Below are 23,088 nucleotides of genomic sequence, written 5' to 3'. Positions count from 1 at the left end.
CCCCAGTCCTACCCCACTCCCCAGCTGCTGATCTCATTCTTTTGCCAGGGCCAATTATAATTAAAACCAGATTTGTAGGGAGAAACACGCGTGCACACACAGCCAAAGCCTGGAATTGCTTATCCGAAAACAAGTTCCCTCCTCCTTCTGCTCCAGTTCTTCAGCCTTACCGAAAGTAGGGGAGGGAGGTGGAGAGAAGAAATGGGATTTGCATTGGGTGTGCTGAGGCAAGGAGTGACAGGCAAAAAGTCATCCTCCACCTTGCTGGTCTGGGACTAGCTCAGGCCAGCAGCCTCAAGTTGCCTGGTGGAGTCCAGCCCAGCACTAGCACTTGGCCTTCCCTCCCTTGGGGTGGGTCACTGTGGGTTGAACCCAGCACTGTGGGGGCCAGGGCTGGGCTGCTTGCCCACTGTACCTCATTATGTATTCCTTCATTGTTTCCTATGCAAATTAAGTTAATGAGAATTAGGAACATAATGGAGCCCATTCACCGTTCTAGTCGCTGGAAAATGGGTTTGACTACCAATTTTCCATTACAGCTGTTTTGTAATTACCGTGGAATACTCTGAATTCTAATGGAGACGCTGAGCTGCCTGACAGCCTCTTGACTACTTTTTTTTTCCCCCAGAAGGTTGAAAAAAGGAAACTCAAACCCTATAACATAAAAGCTTTTCTATCAGAGTGTCTTGGTTTGCTTGTCCAATGGAGATGTCCTCCAATGTTGCAGGAAGGGTCTGCTTCCATTGTTGGGGTCCTGACCTTTGCTGTGATTAGATTAGTTAACCTGTGTTGCCAGAATTATCCCTTGCCTTGTAGGCAAGCAAAGCAGAGTTTGGGGCTATAGTCAGCTGGGAGTGGCCCTCTGAAGCAGGCCAGGGCAGTCCAGGGTCCAAGCACACTGCTTCTGCTTCACCTGCTCCCCAGCCTACATCTCCCACCTAGGACTCCAATCACATACCTCCTCACTCACCTGTTACTGTTTGGGACATTTACGAATATAGGGATTGTCTTAGTCCATTTGGGCTGCAGTGTGCTATAGACTGAGTAGCTTATAAACAACAGGAATTTATTTCTCAAAGTTCTGGAGGCTGGGAAGTCCAAGATCAAGGTGGCTGCTCATTCCGTGTTTGGTGGGGGTCCACTTCCTGGTTCATAGATAGCTGTTCTCTCACTGTAACCTCACATGGCTGAAAGGGTGAGAGGTCCACCTGAGGCTTCTTTTATAAGGGCACTAATCCTATTCCCAAGTCACCTAATCACTTCCCAAATGCCCCACCTCCAAATGCCATCACAATGGGAATAGAGTTTCATACACTGGGAGAGAGGCAAATATTTAGTTTTAGAATTTTACCCTGGGAGAGAGGCAAATAGTTATAGCATTTTATCCTGGCCCCTCAAAATTCATGTACTTCTCACATGTTATGAATTCAAAAGCCCAAAGCCTAAAGTATCTTCTAAATATCATCTAATTCAGATATGGGTGAGACTCAAGGTATGAGTCATCCTGAGGCAAATTCTTCTCTAGCTGTGAATCTGTGAAATCAAACATGTCCTGTGCTTCCAAGATATAGTGGAGGGACAGACATAGGATAGACAATCCTCTTCCAAAAGGGAGAAATAGGAAAGAAGAAAGGAGGAAGAGGTCCTGAGGAAGTCTAAAATCCAACAGGTAATTACATTATCCCTTAAGGCTCCTTGGCTTGATGCTTTGCTCTCTAGGCACACAGTGGTGAGGTTCTGTCTTCTAGACCCACTAAGGTAGCAGTCCTGCCTCTGCAGCTTTGCTGGACAGGGGTTGGGCCCCCAAAGCTCTGAGTAGCCCTGTCCCCTTAGTTTTGGGCACAGCCCCTGCTACAGCTCTCATGGGTTGGAGTTGTGTGCCTGATGCTCTCCCAGACTGTGATTGTATGCTGGAGGCTCTACAGGTGTGGGTTCTGTAGGGGGCCTCACCCCCACAGTTCTGCTGGGCATTGCCCTAGTGGCGTATATCTCTGGTGATCCCAAACTTCCCAGTGGCCCTCCACCTTGGTTCCATGCCAGCAGCTCCAGGCAGCTCATCCTTTGGAATCTAGGTGGAGGCAGCCACATCCCCAAAGCTTCGCTGGTTACAGAATAATCTCCATTAGGGCCCACTGAAGCCTCACTTAGGGGTGGCTGAATTGCTTGGAACTGCAGTGTGGGGAGTGAGGCCAGTGGTGTGAGGCAGTGCTGGGCAATGCAGGTGGTTACTCCTCTGCATTTTTTGTGGCTTCTTTTGAGATGGCTGACTATATTGGATAGTTACTTGGCCACACCCTTAGTATTCTTTCCTGAGTAGTCTTTCTCATTATTTTCAAAGTAGATAGGCTGAAAATGTTCCAATTCTTTAAGTTCAGCTTCCGTTTTGATTAATAATTCTGTTTGTAAGTCATTTCTTTCTTCTCACATTTTACTCTAAGCAGTCAAGAAGAACTGTGCCACTCCTTTAATACTTGTAGAGGTATCTCCCAGCCACATTTCCAGTTCTGTCGCTTACCTGTTCTATCTTCCACCAGACACTAAGATATGAACATAACCCTGCCAGGTTCTGTGCCACTTTATAATATGAACGGCCTTTCCTTCATTGTCCAACAAGTTCCTCATTTCTGATGAGGTCTCAGACCTCATCAGAATGGGCTTTGCCACCCACATTTCTACCATCATTCTCTTCAGAATTACTTAGATATTCTCTAAGAAGATGGAGGGTTTCTCTACAGATCTCTTTCCTTTCTGAGCTCTCACCAGAATTGTCCTTAAAGGTCTGTTTGCAGCAATGTTGGCTTTTTCTAGCATGTGTCTCCGGACTCGCCAGCCTCTGTCCATTGCCCAGGTCCAAAGCTTCTTCCATATTTTTAGGTATAGCAATACCCCACTTTTGAGTATCAATTTTCTGTCTTAGATCATTTAGGCTGCTATAGCAAAATACCATAGACTGGATGGTTTATAAGCATCAGAAATGTATTTCTCACAATTATAGAGGCTGGAATACAATGATTGAGGTGTCAGCAGATTTTGTGTCTGGTGAGGGCCTGCTTCCTGGTTCATAGATGGCCAGCTCTTCTCTCATGTCCTCACATGCTGGAAGGAGGAAGGGATCTCTCTGGGGCATTTTGTATAAGGGCACTAGTTCTATTCATGAAGTCCTTTGCATTCATGACCTAATTACCGCCCAAAGCCCCTACCTTCAAATACTCTCACATTTTGGGATTAGATTTCCACATACAAATTTAGTGGTAGGGAGGGCATAAATACTATAGAAGAAGTATTCTTTGCTATAATAATCCCCTCTTTTGTTTTATTTTGGCACTGACAAACACTCTCTCTTGATCAGACTTTGTTAAGGCTACTCTGAGATCTCTTCTCAACTAGGCCTTGACTTTGGCTCCAATTTTTGCTGAACATTCATAGATCAGTTTTATTAAGAATTGTACTAAGTGGCCAGGTATGGTGGCTCACACCTGCAAATCCCAGCACTTTGGGAGGCTGGAGTGGGTGGATCATGAGGTCAAGAGCTCAAGACCAGCCTGCTAACATGGTGAGACCCCATCTCTACTAAAAATACAAAAATTAGATGGGCATGGTGGCACGTGCCTGTAATCCCAGCTACTCAGAATGCTGAGGGAGGAGAAATCACTTGAATCTGGGAGTGATCAGAATCACTCAGCCTCCTGAGTAGCTGGGATTACAGGAGGTTGAAGTGAGCCAAGATTGTGCCACTACACTCTAGCCTGGACAACAAAGCAAGACTGTCTCGGAAAAAAAAAAGAAAAAGAAAAAAAAAAAGGAATCCTACTAAGTAAGTTTGGGAAGGACTCCTCCAGCTCCACATCTGATCACCTTTGCTGTCTGATCAAATTCTTCATCCTCCATGCTTGATATCTGATTACTTGGACTTGCCTTCAGCAAGGATCCTGTTAGATCCGTTTAGAAAGAATTCCCCTACCCTTGATGCCTCGTTAGTAATTTTCCATCCACCTACCTTTCACACCCACCCTGCTCCTTGGCTATAAATCCCCACTTGTCCTTGCTATATTCAGAATTGAGCCCAGTTCTATATTGAGGTCTCTTTTCCCCTATTGCTGTGGTTCCTGAATGAAATCTGTTTTCACTGCTCTAACTACTGTCTGGCTCTAGTTTTTTTTTTAATAGCACCAAAGACTCTAGAAGGAAGGACATGTTAAGTGTTTAAACAATTTAAAATTTTCCAAGAGTCCAATGTGGCTGAATTATAGGATGCAAGACAGTGAAGGCGGGGCTGACAGCAAGGAGCACTGAGGGAAGGGCATAGAGGCCATTGGGTAATGCCACCCTAACAAGCCAAAATTTTATTGTTAATAAGGGGAGAAATATGATGAGAGTTTTGGTTTAGAATGATATTCTGGCTACAGTGTGGAGAAGGGATTTGGACATAGGTACGGAGGGGTGGGGTTGTTTTGGTTATGGTTCACGTAAAGCCCAGGTAAGGGGCCATGACCATTATACACTGATACTTATTGATGGGGAAACCATGAAGGCTTGAATTAAAGAGGTAACAGCTGGGATGGAGAAATGTGAATGGATGAGGAAGATGTTTAGGAGGTAGAACCAATGAATTTGAATGATCAGTTGGATACATGTGTATTGCAGGGCAGTAGGGGATTTCAAAAGTTATTCCTTGGATTATTGAGCGATGCAGTTCATCATGATAGTAACAATACTGACATCTAAAATTTGTGGAGAGTATAATATGTGCCGAACACTTCTGTTTTACATATAGGGCTCATTTTATTTTTATAATAACCTAATAATGTAAGAACTATCATTAACCTCAATCGCACATGAATAGGTTGCAACATAAGGAGGTTAAAATAGACACTTGTTCAAGGTATCACAGTCAGGAAATGCTAGGGTCGGACTCAAATCCAGGTGGTCTGGTTTCATATACCAGGTGTGTTGGAAAAGGTATTTTCTCTGGTGTGTGTGTGTGTGTGTGTGTGTGTGTGTACATGAGAGAGAGAGAGAGAGAGTGAGAGCGAGAAAATGAATGAGTTCTGATGTGGGTTGCTGCCTCTGCAACACCATAGTATAGATTTCCAAGGGGAGGTTGGAGAGATAAGCTGTAGTTGAGGAGGAAAGGCTGGGATTGAAATACAGTTAGTAATGTGTCTGTGTTAAGGCATAGGATGATACAAAATTTCCTAGAAGAGGTGAATGAGGAGCCCTGGCTAATACCAGCGTTTCTGTGACACACTTAAGGAAAAGGCTGTGGAAGGCACTGACAGAGAGTATCACAAGAGTAGGGTGAAAGGTCAGTGAGAAATTTCTGTACCTTCCTTGGGTCTTACTTCAGCCCCTCTGGCTCTTGGGCTAGGTGTGTGTTTTTAGCTGCACAATGATGTAACCAGCTTCTGCATAATAGTCTTATTACTAGGGTCAAAGGCCTGGAATTTGAGGGAGTACGTGGTTGAGCTTCAAGTCCCTGAAATTTAGAAAAAAAGGAAGGATGCATTTTAGGTTGGTTACTCATAAATTAGAACCAGAAACACATAGTTTATCATGAGGTGATTCAGGAAACTCCAGGAAGGGAGTAGTCTCATCTCTATGCCATATTTTCCTGACTGCTCAGAAGTCATTTCTTAGTTTCAGCATTTTTTGCCACCTGGAAAGGCTGAGAAGTTTTAAAATCACCAAGTCCTGCTTTCTTTTTATTTAACAGTTTTTCCCTCAATTTACCTTCCTTCTCTCACATTTCACTATTAGCAGCAAGATGCTGCTGGCAGTGCCTTCAACACTTATTTGGAAATCACTTTAGCTGGATAACCAGGTTCATCCCTTACAAGCTTTGCTTTTCCCTTAAAGCAGATGACAATTTTGCTGATATTTCTGCCACTGTGTAACAAAGACCCCTCTTTGTTCCAGGTTCCAGTAATATGTTCCTTACTTACTTGTGAGCTCTTACTGGCAGGCTTCTTGTTTCTATATTTCTGCTAACAGCCTATTCAGGGCAATTTAAGCTTTCTCTATCATGCTCCTCAAAATTCTTCTAATCTCTACCCACTGCTTGGTCTCAAGGTCACTGCCACATTTTTAGGTGTTTGTTGAAGTAGCATCCCACTTCTGGTACCAAATTCTTTATTAGTCAGAGTTCAGCTACAGAGGAAAATCCCATAAGAGATATATACATTTATGTACATATATACATTTATACACATATATACATTTATACATATATATACACATATGTACATGTATATATACATAATTGATATATACATAAGGGTTCGTTACAGGGCTGCACAATTGTGGGAACTGTTTAAGTGGTCTCTGTAAGGCTGTAGACTCACTTAATGCCAGAGACTGAGGTCCAAAAACAGGTAGCTGGGAAAAGAAGGTCATGAGCAGGCTGCAACCCATATGCACAAGCTGAGACTCTGTAAGCACAGGCTGAAACCTGTGTCCCTACTTGTTGCCTCTGACCTTTGTAAGAATAAGCAGCTTGGGCCCTTCATTATGGAGCTAAACAAATACAGCTAGAGGAGCCAGCGGAACTAAGGAGTACCAAGGGAAGAAAGGGAACTTGCTCTATTCCATTGAGGTAAAGGAGCAGTTCAGCTATAACATGTGTGAGCTACAAAATGGCTATTGCTTCATTTCTGCCTCTCTATATCCCATTCTCCCACATTTGTGGCCCCACAACTAGAAACATACAATTAAGAAAATTATGAAAGATGTAGTTCAGCCTACCAAATCAAAACATTATGAAGCCATCAAACTGATGCTCCAGTTACACCAGCTGCACCTTCTTTATCACACTTTGTATAACTGCCCTCTTTTCCTAGACTACCTCCCTCCTGCCTTCTATCTCTGCCCCAGTCTGTCCCAGCAGTGATAGCCAGCCTTCTGTGAGCTAGTCCCAATATGTCTTCATAATACCTGATGATTTCATTACAGCAACAGTTACAACATATGAGTTTTGTTTATGTGTCTATCTTCCCCACTGAAGTCTATGCTCCTAAAACTAATGTCCCATATTTTCACTTACATCCCCCAAAGTTAATGCCTCGCACATAGTACATGTTAATAAGTTTGGGTGAAGTAAGTCACGATGTCTCTAATTCTTAGTGTGTTTTGCATGAAATGGCATCATAACCTATGAGGCCATTGTAACCATGAACTGTGATGGTGCATGTGCCAAGTGTCTAGTTCTTGGTGGGTTATGATAGAAACTCCAGAACTTCCTGCTTGGGCCTGGCCCTATGGTGTGACAGATGGCCTTCGGAGGTATCTCTACCTTAAATACTATGCCCTGACAATGTCTTCATTTTGGAATCACCTAGGTCAGGGAGATGGCAAAATCTTTAGGAGTGCTATATATTTTTCTTTTCTTTTCTTTTCTTTTATTTGAGTTGCAGTCTCACTCTGTCACCAGGCTGGAGTGCAGTGGGCGATCTTGGTTCACTGCAACCTTCGCCTCCTGGGTACAAGTGATTCTCCTGCCTCAGCCTCCAGAATAGCTGGGACTTCAGGCATGTGCCACCACACCCAGCTAATTTTTTTCAAATTCAGGAAAGAGATGCACTGGTGAAATTCCCTTTGTGGAGAGACACATTCCTTGCACACACGGATTCCCCAGTTGGCTGGAGATAAAATGATCCTGACCTTGGAAGAACCACGGTCATAGGGATATGCTGTCTGTGTGTCTGAAGAGTTCATGTGTCACTTGATCATGCTAAGGGTAGTCAGCAGGTCAGGCTCAGATCCAGATAAGCAAGATGTCGTCTGGCCTTCTGTCTGTTTATTCAACACATTTACTGTGGGCCCACAATTTTCCTAGTGCTGTATTAATTGCTGAGAATACAGAGGAACTAATACATGTAAAATGTTTAGAATAGTGCTTGGTGCCTATAAGCCCAGTAAATATTTACTATTCTTCTTATTGATACATACAGTTCTCAGTTTCTGCTTGATCTTTGTGGATATGCAGGTATCATCTGTTCTCTCTCTTTCTGTCACTGAGCCCTTTGTTGGTTTCCATGAAGTATCATTTGAACTGATCATCCAGCGGATGCCTGAGAAATTGTTATAATTTATTTTGTACTTATAGGCCAGGAATTGTGCTACATAAATTTTGCCAGAGTTAAGATTTCTTTCAACTGCATGTAACAGAAAATCATGTCTGGTTCTCTTTCAGTCATCTAAAGGATGCCTAGGGGTAGTAGCCAGGGCTAGTGTGGTGATTCTACAATGCCATCAGGAACCCAAGACTTTTTCTATCTGTTTGTTTTACTAGTTGCAAGGAAGACTGGGAAATATAGTATTTAGCTGGAGATATCATTGCCCTAAATAAAAATAGGACTCTATTACCAAGAAGGGAGGGGAGAATGGATATTGGGTGACATCACAGCCTCTCAGACCTGAGCATCTGATTCTATCAGAAGTCAAATGATGACCTCACCTCTGGATCCCTGGGTTCTTATGAAGCATGAGTATAATACAAGATGTCAACAGACATTGCAAAAGTAAAAGCCTTACTAAAAATGGCTTAGTGGAGAGGTTGGGTCATTCTCAGACCAGTAATAAGGAGGCTTGCAGGTTGGCGTGCTGATTCAGGAATGGATTTAGATGATTGACTCGTAGAAATTTCAGGTGTCCAGAGACAAAATATTGGCCAGACCTAATATTTCTGTTTACCTCTGCTCCAGCCATTGAGGGAGAAAGTTTCTGCTGTGTGTCAAAAGGGAGACAGATGTCAGTTTGAAAAGGAAAGAAACAGAGGGCTGGTAGGCATCTCTTGCTAGGACCTAATTCACACTCCGGGAACATTTGATCCACTGGCTCTGAGGGAAGTTTAATTGAAATGCAAAAACCAAAGGTCAAAACCATGTAAAATTTAAAGGCCATTTTTACTATTTGACAAGGAACAAATTGTAACTTTATATTGCTTTTAGATGCAATTTTGTTCAGTGAAATTAGATTATACTCAACTAAAGCACCTTCTTTAGAGCTTTTAGATTAAATATTAGAACTTATTAGAAGGATCTTGATTTCGTCAGTAAATACCTAGGAAAATATTTGGTGGGAAATGCAGCTGTCTAATCTGCATTAATACAAACGAGAACTATTAAGCTTAGCTGATTAGCATATTCATATGTACTGTAGTCTCCACATATTTAAAACAGATTCTGCTAGATTCTGATTACAAACTCAGTGTATGTATAACGCCATGAACCAGAGCCTTGGCAACAGTGTGCCACTGACCGAGGGTGAGGAGCCCCAGCAGGAGGTAGTTTTTGAGCTGAAAAATCTCAGATTTGTTTCCATAACTAGCCTTGTCTCAAGTCTCCAAGAAGCAGATGAACTGACAGACAGTAACCCAAGATAGAGCCTAGGTTCCTGGGGAACAGGCTAGATAGGTCAGAACAAATGTGCGTGTGTGTGTGTGTGTAATTCATTTCTTTGTTCACTTCTTCATCTACTCAGCATGTATTATTTACATATAATGTATAATATGTATATTGTTTACATGTATATTCTACAATAACAATACATGTATTTTATAAGAATACATATATAGTACATAAATATACATATTTTTCTGTTTATCTTGTGCCCATCATATTGCAGGCACTGGGGTGGTGCTGGTGACTGGTGAGAATAAGGGCCACCCTGAGAACAGAGTTCATCTCCTCAAGGAGATGGAGAAAGGAAATCCTGGCTTGCCAAATCTAGGGCCAATTTTTCAGATTCCCACCTGATTCCCTGACCTGGTCCTTTCATGGCTGGGAGGGTTGCTCCCATGAAGGATCCTCGCAATGTGGAGAGCCAGAGGCAGGGAGTGAGGGCCAGGGAAGAGCTGCATGGCTGCTCCTGCTCTCATGGAGCCCACAGATGACTGCAGGAAGGGCACTTTGTGTTCCCTGCTGCCCCCATGTGAGTTTCTTCTGAGTTTCCTGTTTCCAGTGTCACGGCTTGAGGTGACTATAGTTGGTCTGTGAGCAGCTATGTGCTGGGATGGGATGATGCAGACTGCTCACAGATAAGGTGGCTGTGCCTTTATATTGGAAGGTCAGTGTCCTCTGGGAGGACAGTACTCTAAAGGACATGGTCGATTCCTTGTGCATGTGTCTGGCCAGGCCCCAGAGCATCCAGAGCAGCCCCTGTGTTGAGGAAGTACCTTTTGAGATGGTGGGTGACGCTGGGAGTCCACGGGACAGCGGGAAGGCGGTAAAGTTCTCACTTTCCTGACGACCCAGTTTATTTAGTCTGCTCGTTTGTGCTCTCATCTTTCTGGGGCCCAACATGTGGAATTCCAGAATTCTAGTGCTGGAAACAATTGTAGGCATTATTCTATTCTAAAAACGAAGAAACTGAGGTTCAGGGGAGTCCTCAGACAGTCCCAAGTGATGCAGTCCAAACCAAATGCCACGTCTTCCGAGCTCAGACCAGTATGTGAGCTCCTGACGATTCCTAACACTTAGTTTCCACTGATCCAAGCTGCCCTCTGAGTGCATTGTGACTAGATGTAGCAGGTTTTTAGCTTTCCAAACACCACGTGTTGTGGCTTTTCTTAAACCTGCCCATTCATTCATTTTTCTAACAGATACTTATGGAGCACCCCCAGGTCTGAAGAGCTGTGCAAGGCCGTGGAGTTGATGCCGTGAGTAGAAAGACAAAGGCTCTGGGCTCAGGAGCTAATTCTCTAGTGAGGAGAGTGACAGTGAAGATGTAGCTGCCAGGTAGGGACACCTGCCCTGAGAAAGGGCGTGGCAGGGTCAGGGGGTGGAGAGTGAGCAGGCTGTTGTCCTGAGAGTGGCGTAGCTTTATTATTGAGCAGATAAGATGACATTTGAGCATCTGAAGGAAATAAGTAATGCGACATAGGCTTTCTGGGGAGAGCATGTTCCATACAGAGGCACTGAACACAGCCTGCTGGGGAGGAAGGTGTTTCCAATGTGGCCCGAGGGAGGAGACAGCAGTAGAGAGGGTGGAGAGGAATGAGGATCTGATTGGACTTGTGCATGTTGTGGGGGACAGCATGCAATTTATCATCTAGTCGGGGCCCTAGATTGTAAAGGGAGGTGCTGTTAGTAATTGCACTAGGATAGTCATGAGCGCCAGGGTCCAAGGCAGGTCCAGGTGTGTGGCCACCTGCCATGAAGGCCAGTATGAGGCTTTGGCTCTTACTGCGGGTGGGTGAGGAGCCTTGGAGGCTCTCAGCAGAGGGCAGGAGCAGTTGGAACTTAGGTCCATATTGACTAGGAAGCTACCAGGTTTACTGGTAGTTTGGATGGGGGCTGCTAGAGAAAAGGAGAGTTAAACATGACTCCATGATCTGAGCAACCAGAAGACGGAGTTGCCTCTGTGGAGGTGCCAGGAGACTACTGGGAAATCATATTTGAGGAGAAATGGAAGAGTTTGGTTGTATTCATGTTACCTTTGATGTTCTTATTTGACATTTGAGTGAAGATGTCGTATTTGGTTAGAAGCAGTCTTCAGGAGGTATCCGTCTCCCTATCTATCCATCATCAATCAATCTATCCAGTATTGGAAACCCTTAGAGCAGGGTGAGATAGGCAGAGTGAGTACAGAGAAGAGAGCAAGGACTGAGCACTGGGCCCTGCAAAGTTTACAGATGAGAAGGACCAGCCCCAGAAAAGAAGGCTGAGAAGAAACAGGCAGAGAGGTGGGAAGAAGGCAAGGGACATGATGTCCTAAGTCAAGAGAGAAAAATATTTCTAGGGTCTACCATAACCTGTTCAGGATGATTTGGGACAGCGACTTAGTGGAGGATTTGGTGGGAGAGGAGGGAAGCTGTGAGACATCAGCTCTGAGCCCTGAGCCCAGGGCTGGTCCTGTGGGAACAAGGGTTGCTATGCCATGAGCAGTGTGTGCTTGTGTGTGTGATGTGTGGGGAGAAAAGTGGTAGGAAGTTGAGAAATGCCCCAAGCTGACCTCTCCCAGAGGAGTTGGAGCCGTGGATACCTGGGCAACATGAGGTGAACGCTCCTTGCTCTGTGGGTCACTAGTATCTAATGCTAAGACCCCACCTGCATTAGATACTAGTGTATCCCCATCCTCAGAGTGAGAGACAAAGAAACACCACTAGGAAATTACAGACATGCAATCAGGACTTTTCTCTAAAGTAAGGAGAACTTAAGGTCAGAATTTGAGGATCTAACCTAGCTTCTTCATTTGGCCTCTCTGAGTCTTTGTCCCTTTACCTCTAAAATTGAGTATTTCCTTGCCTTATCTGAACTTCTGTAAAAGCTAAATGGGACATGCTATACCAAAGACAATTTATGGAGACCTAGTTCATTAAAAGAGTACAATGCATTTGGGAGGCCGAGGCAGGTGGATCATGAGGTCAGGAGATCGAGACCATCCTGGCCAAGATAGTGAAACCCCATCTCTACTAAAATACAAAATACAAAAAACAAACAAACAAACAAACAACGCTGGACGTGGTGGTGCGTGCCTGTACTCCCAGCTAGTCGGGAGGCTGAGGCAGGGGAATGGCTTGAACCCGGGAGGTGGAGGTTGCAGTGAGACAAGATCACGCCACTGCACTCCAGCCTGGAGACAGAGTGAGATGCCATCTCAAAAAAAAAAAAAAAAAGTACAATGCATTTATCTTCTTCATCTTTGTAATTTTTGCTACTCCTTTCTGTTTAAATTGAAACAGATGTGGAGGCTTGTTTTCTAGAGATACAACAATGAAAAAAACAAGGAACAGAGAAAGTAGTCTTTGGTTAGTGAGTATTCAGGAAATTTCAGGGTCAAACAAGGAAGGTAATTGGAACCCTAATAAGATCTCTTCCAGCATAAGGAGGACAGTGATGGCAGAGAGGAGGCTTCATACTTGCACATAGCTTTGCGAGCTCCTAAAGAAGGCCCAGCTCATAGTCTGCCCTTCCAGATAGCCTGCTGAAGGAACAGTGAAGTCTGGAGTTGAAACAGCTTCCTGAGCAGAAATTGAGTTCATTCTCCATGCTCAGGGGAGTGGCTTAGAAGCCACCATCTCTGCCTTTTTTCCTGATGCTGTCTGTGGCTGACTATGGCAGTTGGGAAGCTCTGGGAGTTCCAGCCCTGTCTTCTGTCCTTGCAGACACCTAGGATGGGTGACCACAGCCTGTGAAGTAAGCCAGTCCTCAATCCATGGAGCACATGCCTGGATACAGAAACATAGTGCCATGACGGACATCCCAAAATGCCTGCTCCCCATGGTTGGGCCATGTGCAAATGATATTTTTTGTTTGTTTGTTTGTTTTTCTTTTTTGAGACAGAGTTTCACTTTTGTCACCCAGGCTGGAGTACAATGGTGCAATCTTGGCTCACTGCAACCTCCATCTCTTGGGTTCAAGAAATTCTCCTGCCTCAGCCTCCTGAGTAGCTGGGATTACAGGTGCCCATGCTGGCTAATTTTTGTATTTTTAGTAGAGACGGGGTTTCACCATGTCAGCCAGGCTGGTATTGAACTCCTGACTTTAGGTGATCTGCCTGCCTTGGCCTCCCAAAGTGCCAGGATGACAGGCATGAGCCACTGTGCCCAACCGAGGTGACATGTTTTTGATGAAAGGATGTGCCCAGTCCTCTGCGATGAGCCCACCCTCCAATCCTCATAGTCTCCACTTGAAATGAGCAGGGTCACTAAGGACTCAGATGGAAGGGGCCCTTCCTTGAGAAGGTGCAAGTAGAGGTATTACCCGCCCAAAGGCCCCACCCAGGGGTATGTGCTTTAAGGGACAGGGTACAGGGCAGGGGCGTTTCATTGTGGGGAGAAGGGAGAGGGCATGATGGGGGACATGGGCTCTGGAGTTGGAGCAGCCTATAGCCTGAATGTCAGAAGGTCAGGCTCGTGGCAACGGGGTTCCCAGGCTGGAGGAGAGTGGGGGTGGAGTTCGGTTTTTAGTTACGTCCACTTCGTCCAGTGCCAGTCTTGCCCGTGGCAGAGTCTCTGTTCATGCCCTAAGTTTAGACGTCTGCCAGAGCCAGCCTCAGGGCAGGGTTTCCCATGGGTGCAGAGTTCTTGTTCAGCCTTCAGCCCCTTCTTCCAGCTGGAGGACTGCTGAGAGCCCGCAGTGTGCTCCCTCGGGACTGGCCTTTTAACCACTTTTAGTGCTGAATTCTGCACAGCCTCCTACATTACCTGATAGGTCAGACTCCTTTCTTCAAGCTCCAGAAGCAACAGGTGTGCCTCCCACCCCCTCCCCCAGCCCTTCCCTCTCCCCCATTGCCCTGCTCCAAGGAGAGCCCGGCCCAGGGTCAGGGAGCGCCAAGGGTGTTTCAGTGGTGCTGTTCCAGGGTGACAGTTCGGGCACCAGCAATCAAGCGGTGGTGGTGGGGAGGAGCAGTCCAGGCCCCATAGCCTCAGAAGTCAGCTCCCACGGCCACCTCCCCTCTCCACCTTTGCCCTTGCGGCTGGCGCTGTTTTTGCTCAGGGACCTGAGTAAAGCGAATAGGGAAGGAGCCGCTGTTCGCCTTCCCAGATGGGACCACCAGGGGGCAGTGGAGCACACTCGCAGGCTGCAGGCTGCCTGCCGCCTCAGGACCAGGAAAAGGCGGCGAGAGCGGCTGTGGCAGGGGAAACAGGCAGGGCGACCCTAGGGTCAGAAATCATCTTCAGAGCACCGGGTCTCTTCTCAGAGAACGACAGGACCGTGCATTGGCTTCACATCAGCCAGCTTCTATCGTCACACGGAAGCTGCCCAACCTGAACGGCCCCATCATCATTTTGTTCTGGATCATCACCCTATTTCACTGGCATGAAGAGCGCAGAGAGGTTGAGTAACTGCACTGAAGCCACACAGCCATGAAAGTGGTTGAGCACTGGGTTTTTCACAGTGGGATATTTAACACCAAGGATCTTCCTCATTGCTTCACAACCATTAGTCCAGTTCTCACCTGGGAAGATGCCCAGGCCCCCTTTGAACCATGATCAGAATCTCCTGGAAGAGGGAAGGGTCTTGCCTGGAATCTCAGGTTTTAACAAGCTTCCCCCGTCATTCTGGCATGCATGTGGAAGGGGAATTCTGCACTTGTGGGAACACCTGACCTGAACCCTATTGTAAAGGAAGCGTATTTTTCACTTGGTCCCCTTCCTGCCCACTCCCCACTCATGCTGGGCTTCTAGTCCCCCACATCCAGTCCCCAGCTCCAGCCCCAGCCCACGGTGTCAACCATGTGCCTGTGAAATCTCCCTCCTGGCTTCCCCTCCTTGGCCTCTGACAGACACTGTCACTGAGTTGTCCCTTACTGCTTTACCTTCCAAAGTGACAGCAAGCTAATCTGATTTTTAAAAAATCAATTCTGGTGGGATTAAGATAGCCAGTCCCAGGTATCACGGGAATTTAAAGCTGGACTTTCTGGACATAAAATCACATTCTGAGCTTTTAATCCAGAAATGGTACAACGGAGGGTGGGAATTTCAGGGAAGAAGTGGGAGAAGCATTTGGAAAGATGGATATCTCCATCCTTGACTTTAGGGTCAGGGATTGAGGGGTGTTTTATCTGTACTGTGAAGGAGACAAATGCTAGCCTCAGGTTTTTGTTTTGTTGAAAGGAACATGTATTGTTTTTTCCATTGTAGAGACAATAGATATGCATGCAAAATATCCAAGCAATATAGAAAATTGTAAAGGGAGGTGAAAAGCACAATGATTCCTACAACCTAGCTGCCTTAAGATGTCAGGTAACATCTGCTATGACACCTCTCTATAAGTATGACAATGACAAACAATTGCTACATTTTATCGAGCACCTACTATGTGTCAGTGCTGTGCGCGTCCCATAAACTCTGCCCTCTAATTCTCACATGTCCCATAGGAAGGAGAACATGGAGATTTTATAGATAAGGAAACTAGAGCTGGAGAAGTTGAATAACTTGTCCAGAGTGAAATACTATGTTACAGGGCAGAAATCCAACTCAGGGTCCTCTCACTCAGAACCCAAGTTGTTATTCACCTTCTGATACTGGCTAGGTATGTAGGCACAAACACAACTTGAAGATATGCACACAGAACTCACATACGTCAGCCCACAGAGTTCACACGTGCACCCCCCAGATACACACGCAGAATTCACATGCATACACCAGCCCACAGAGGTCACACATGCACCCCCCCAGATACACACGCAGAACTCACATACACCAGCCCACAGACGTCACACATGCAACCCGCAGACACATACACAGAACTCACATACACATATACTGCCCCACAGAGCTCACATATGCACCCCACCAACACATACACAGAACTCACATGAAAATACATCCCCCCACAAAAAACTCACATTGCACCCTGTAGACACACACACACACACACACACACACACAGAATTCCCACATAAATGCACCACATACACAGAACTTACACACAAATATATCACACATGCACATAGAACTCACATGCAAATACATTCCCCCAGACCCTGTAGATGCACACACATACATACACACACACACATACATACAACTCTCATATAAATATACCACACACTCAGAAATTACAAGTATACCACCATGCACCTAGAATGCACATGCAAATATACCACACATACACAGAACTCACATGCAGACACTGCAGACAGACAACCCACAGACACAGAATGCACACACACACTACACGTATACACTTCACACACATATACCACAGACAGATCTCTTGTACACATATTGAAGGTATACACACAAAGCTCACACATATGTACACACTGCAGGCAACAGAAAACCCACATGTACATATAAACCTCATAGATTTACACACAGGACCCATACACATTACATATGTACACACTAGACAATACGCAACCACAGCCATACAAACATGTACACACATAAAGGCTTAGTTCATTTTCTGTTACTAAACAGGAATTTATGAAGAGAAGTTTATTAAACTCATTATTCTAGAGAATGGGAAATCTAAGAGCATGGTATTGGTGTCTGTGGAGGGCCTTTGTGCCGTATTATAACATGGTAGAAGGTATGACATGGCAAGAATGAGGGAGCGTGCATGTATGAGTGTCCACCCAGACCTCTTTCTTTTCTTATAAAACCCCCAATTCCATCATCGGGTCTCCACTCTGATGATTTATCTAATCTTAATTACTTCCCAAAGGCCCCACCTCCAATCAACATGTAAATTTTGGGATTAAATTCCCCATGCATGAAATTTAGAAGACATATTCAAAGCATAGCAGAAAAATAGACCCACACATAAATGCACAGGCTTTCTTGAATCTGATTTTCTTCTTTTGATTCAACATGTATATAGAACTTTTATTTTTTTAGAAGCTTGCATAGATTTGTGCAGTGGCTCACACCTGTAATCCTGGGGGCTTTTGGAGGCTGAGGAGAGAGGATTGCTTGAAAGCAGGAGTCTGAGACAAGCCTGGGAAACAGACAGACTCTGTCTCTACAAAAAAATAAAAAATGAAATTAGCCAGGCATGGTGGTGCATGCCTGTACTCTCAGTTACTCAGGAGGCGGGGGTGGGAGGATTGCTTGAGCCCAGGAGTTTGAGGCTGTAGTGAGCCATGATCATGCCACTGTATTCCAGCCTGGTAACAGAGTGAGACCCTGTCTTAAAAACAAACAAACAAACACCACAAAGCTTGTGTAGTTTTCAATTGTGTAGATCAATCACATTGTAGCTAATCAAATCCTAGTAGCAATATGAGTTTATTTAAAATATTTGAATTAAAATAACAAAAATGGGAAGCTATTAGTTTTTCATGATGTACCAGGCTACATGTATTACATAATCTAATCTTTACATCAACTCTGCAAGCAGAAACTGAAGTTCAAAGAATGTTAGGCTTCTAAGTGCCAGAGCCAGGAACCAGAGCTAGGAAATCTGTCTCCAGACTTACCCTCAGTATGAGTTGGCAATGTAACAAGAAGAGCTAAAGATCCTAAACATATATGCACCCAATACAGAAATACCCAGATATATAAGACTTATAAAGAGACTTGGACTCCCACACAATAATAGTGGGAGACTTCAACATCAATATTAGATAGATCAATGAGACAGAAAGTTAACGTCGAAATTTAGGACTTGAACTCAGATCCGGGAACAAGTAGACTTAATTAACATTCAGTATGAGTTGGCTTTCAGTGAACACCTCTGTAGATTTATTTTTCCCACAGTTTTTGCTGTGGGAAAAGCTCCTAGAAGAGGAATGCCAAGTCCAGGGGCATACACATTTTCCATTTTGTGCTCATTGCTGACCCAGCCTTTAGAGAAATGGACCAATGAGTACATTTCTTATTTTCCTTCATTTTTGCCAGGATTGGGTATTTTTATCTTTGCTATTTATTAGGTAAAAAGTCATATCTAAGTATTAGATAAAGCCCTGTAGGAAATCAGGTTTTGACTGGCATGGTTAGAGAAGGCTTTGTGGTGGAAGAAATATCAACTGTGAAGGATAATTAGCTTTCCAGTAGCAGAGGATATCTTTCTTAAAGATAGGAACAGTGGCATTAGCTAATGTCCTGGGATTCTTAGTGGTCTTGAGGCTTCTAACCTGCTGAGTTGCATGGGGAAGTCTCTTGAAACTTGTTTGTCACAAGGACACTCTGTACTGAGGCTCAGTGTTTGGAAGATTTGCCTCCTGTGGACATAGACACAGTTTAGTTTTAGGAGGTGAAGGAGAGAGTGTGAATGGTGTTGAGGAGTCCACTTTCAACTGTGACACTGTAGTAGGACCAGCTTTTAGAAACAGGCCACCTAAGAAACACAATGGTGGCACATTTGGGACTCTGCGTGTGGATTATTTACCCTTGGTGGCTTCTCAGGCTTCCCAAGAAAAGCAGGCATTATCAGAACAGCTCCTTGGTGCCAGCTGCTTTTACCCTCCAGCCTGAGCTGGTCACTGCTAGAGGATGCAGTCTTGCTCTGTGTTTTAGGGCTAGATCGCACACAGGTAGCTGCTCGCTGCTTTAAAACTGAAGCTCTTCCAGGTACATGTTTTATTGGATCATGATAGAATGATACAGGCAGCTCTGGAGGTAAAACTGGGTCTGTGCCACATCCCCAGCCTGCCCCTTGCCTCCTCGTCAGAGCTGCCTACAGCAGTCCTGCCCTGTCTCCATCACCGCCTGCCAACATCTTGCTCAGCTCAGAGCCCGCAGAGCCGGGCAGTACCAGGAAGCTCCTGGAGTTCACTCAGCCGTTACAGATTTGACACATGATCAAAACTGCAGCTATTCCTTTCTCAAATTCTACCTTCCTGAGTTATTTTAAAATCCAGCTTTTTCTTGCCTGAGAGATTGGATTTCCAGCTTCTGTTGTAAATTTGCTTCTAAGTGGACTCCTTTCGCATGGTGGAAAGGAGAGCAAGCAAGAAAGAAAAAAAACCCAATACCCCAGGGGAACTGCTCCTTCCAGAGCCAATGTGGCCTGAAGACTTTCATTTCTACAGAGAAGCTTTTTCTCCCAAGAGCTGGGGCTGAATAGAATAGAATAGGATAGAATAGAAGCTGAGTTATATCCAGGAGAGAAAGGTGGATGGGCTGTTTCTCCAAGTCTGAAAAATCTGTCGGGGCCTAAAGAAAAGCAGGCAGAAGAATACAGAAAAGTAGTTGGCTTTGTTTTCTCCTTGGGCTTGTTTTATAGGTGCCTCTGTGGCTATTTACTCCTACAGCTTGATCGGGTTTTCCCCTTGTCTAGCCTGTGAGCAAGGACCAACCTGTGGGCTGGAAGCCTGGCTGACTTCACTTCCGGTCCAGTGCTTCCGGCCACTTGGCAGTTCCATACAGATCGGGGGACCAGAAAGGATGGAGTTAATTATGTTTGCTAAATACAACAGACACTGCTTATTCGCATGAATGTTGTTCCCAATTTCTCTTTTATATCTTCTGTATTATTTTTATCACATATTTTACTTTTACATATGTTGTAAACACAATACATTGCTACTATTTTTGCTTTAGATACTTTAGCGCTGTTAAGAATGAAAGAAATTTTATTTTTCCTTCATTAATTCTATTTTCATGCCTCTTAATTTTATTTTGTGCAGATCCTAGTCTCTGATTTGTCTGGTTATCATATTCTTTCTGCCTTTAAAACTTTCTTTAGTATTTCTTAGGTCTCTTCTGATAATGAGTTTTCCAGTTTTTTTTTTTTTTTCTTTTTTTGCTTGCAAAGTAATTATTTCTCCCTTGTTTCCTAAAGGCATTTTTTTTTTTCCTGAGTATAGAGTTCTAAATACACAGTTTTTTCCCACCATTTCATTTTTGTCCAGTTTTCTCTGGCTTCCTCAAGAATTTTGTTTGTCTTTGGTTTCAAGTTGTTTGAATATGACATGCTTAGTTTTGTTTCATTTTGTTTTTTTCCCTGTTTCGTGTCATACAATCATTAATTTTGAAAAATTCTCAGCCCTTAGTTTTCCAAGTATTTCTTCTGACTTATGGTCTCTCTTTCTCCTTTTGAGAGTCCTGTACATATGCTATATGTTTTGATAGTGTTCCATAGCTGTTGTGTGTTTGGTTCTTTTACTACTACTATTACTATTACTACTATTTTATTTTCTTTTTGTTTCATTTTGGATCATTTGTCTTAATCTATTTTCAAGTTCATTGCTTCTTTCCACAGCTGTGTCGTGTCTACTGTTGAGTCCATAAAAGGCTTTCTCTATGTCTGTTAAACTGTTTTCATTTATAGCATTTCCTTTTGATTCTTTTCTATAAAGTTTCCATTTCTCTGCTGAAATTATCCATCTGATATTGCATGGTATCCTTCCTTTCATTAGTGCCTTTAACATGTTAATTATAGTTATTTTAAATTCCTTGTTTGATAGTTCCAACATCTGTGTCATAAATGTATCTGGTTCTGTTGATGGAATTGTCTCTTGACAGTTTTTTTTTTTTTTCCCAATAAGTTTTTGTGGAAAGACACACAGCTTGTGTAGTACTTCTGAAGCTGAGGTAAACCGTTGATATGCTTGAATATAGGCATGGCTTTCCTTCTGTTAAAACTTTGAGAAATTGCATGAATTAGGAATTAAGCTGAGTTTAATTACTGCTATGGTTACTAGCAATGTATCACTTGCTTCAAATTGCTCAAACACTACCTTGTCTTTAGGTTGGAGTTTTTTTTGCCATATAGTTTTTCTCCATGTCTGGTTCACTCAGCTTTAGGTGTTCCATTTATACTATGATTTAGAGAGATTTGTTTTGGTCTTTATTTTTATTTTTAAAATTTCTATTTTTATGTGTGTTTATTGTACTTTAATTGCAATGTAAGAGATTTTTGAGGGTGTTTGGATTTAGAATATCTTCTCTATAATAAGTTATTACTCTACTGTAAAGATAGAAAGGAAGAAATATTTACCCCCAACTGTAATGGACAATTTGGAGGAGCAAACACATAGAAGTGTCCCTATCCTTTTTTTTTTTTTTATTTGGTTTCCAGCTTTATTTTAAATTCAGGGGTACATGTGCAGGATGTGTAGGTTTGTTACACAGGTAAACGTGTGCCATGGTGGTTTGCTGCACAGATCATCACATCACCTAGCTCAGCATCCATTAAGCTCAGCATCTATTAGGTATTCTTCCTGATGCACCCCCTCCTCTCACCCCTTACCCTCTGACAGGCCCCAATGTGTGTTGTTCCCCTCCATGTGACTATGTGTTCTCATCATTCAGCTCTCACTTATAAGTGAGAACATGTGGTATTTGGTTTTCTTTTCCTGCACTAGTTTGCTGAGGATAATGGGTTTCATTTCCATCCTTGTCCCTGCAAAGGACATGATCTCATTACTTTTTATGGCTACACAGTATTCCATGGTGTATATGTACTACGTTTTCTTTATCCAGTCTATCACTGATAGTCATGTAGGTTGATTCCATGTCTTCACTTTTGTGAATAGTACTGCAATGAACATACATGCGCATGTATCATTATAATAGAATAATTTATATTCCTTTAGTTGTATACTCAATAATAGGATTGCTGGGTCAAAAGGTATTTCTGCCTCTAGGGCTTTGAGGAGTCCCCACACTGTCTTTCACTATGGTTGAACTACTTTACACTCCCACAAATAGTGTAAAACCATTTCTTTTTCTCCACAGCCTCACCAGCATCTTTTTTTTTTCTTTGCTTTTTAATAATAGCCATTCTGACTGATGTGAGATGATATCTTATTGTGGTTTTAATTTGCATTTCTCTAATGATCAGTGATGTTGAGCTATTGTTTATGTTTGTTGGTCATAGGTATGTCTTCTTTTATATCCTTTGCCCACTTTAAAAAAATAAGGTTGTTTGGCTTTTTCTTATACATTTGTTTAAGTTTCTTGTAGATGCTGGATATTAGACCTTTGTAAGATGGATAGATTGCAAAATTTTTCTCCCATTCTATAGATTGTCTGTTCACTCTGATGATAGTTTCTTTTGCTATGCAGAAGTAGACAGAATTTTTTTTTTCCATGCTCTTGCCCCTGTTGTAGCAGAACTCCCCTATTACTTGTTACTCAATGTTTCCTAGCCTTGTGGTAAGGAGCAGGTGTATTCTCTATTCTTCTAATTAAGCCTCAGCCTTATATAGGCACTGGACCTGAGCTTCAGGACTGTGGTCATCACGGTGTTCCTGTGCTTCTGCTGGGCATAATTCTGAGCCCAATTTTGTATTCCTGCATCTTCCCTAGAGCAGACTTTTTTTTTGTTCTATTTTCCTAGATGAGGTAGGCTTTCACCATTGCCTTGAGTGTGACAGTGCTTGTTGGCTTTCCTCAAGCAGTTTTGGCCTTATTATGAAGAGGAAAAAGGTAAGGATAATCTGGGTGGGGTTTTATGTCTTTCCCCTCACAGCCTCTGTTCTCTTCCTTCAGGCTTGCATTGCAAGGCAATGCTTCTTCAGGACCCTCGTCAACCTGTCTTGTGATCACTGGTGAGTTGCATGTAGAAAAGCCTGTGCATGGGTGCACATTTTTGTTATATCTGCACTCTCAAGAGTACTCTGTTCTCCTGAGACCCATTGCTTGGCCTTAACAGTTCGATAACAATTTTAGCTAAATTCTTACCAGTGTCTAGCAGCATCTGTCCTGGGTAACTGAGTGCTCATGTTCTATCTCTCCTTGCAGACACTTGC

At 43.6% G+C, this 23,088-nt stretch overlaps 1 long non-coding RNA gene across 1 annotated transcript in view; it reads left to right on the top strand.

Moving 5' to 3' along the window:
* The window catches only part of LOC116528159, a 57,349-nt gene extending 34,462 nt beyond the window's left edge, over positions 1-22,887 (top strand). The window contains exon 3 of the long non-coding RNA XR_004258890.1: positions 22,829-22,887. This is a non-coding gene — a long non-coding RNA (uncharacterized LOC116528159). The remainder of the gene's footprint in view (positions 1-22,828) is intronic.
* The last annotated feature ends 201 nt before the right edge of the window (positions 22,888-23,088 follow it).

This window comes from Sapajus apella, unplaced genomic scaffold, assembly GCF_009761245.1.
Source record: "Sapajus apella isolate SASKATOON/1434 unplaced genomic scaffold, GSC_monkey_1.0 scaffold57, whole genome shotgun sequence".
NCBI classification, from domain to species: domain Eukaryota; kingdom Metazoa; phylum Chordata; class Mammalia; order Primates; family Cebidae; genus Sapajus; species Sapajus apella.
Note: the sequence above shows the minus strand (reverse complement) of the source record. Positions and strands in the feature narration are given on the sequence as shown.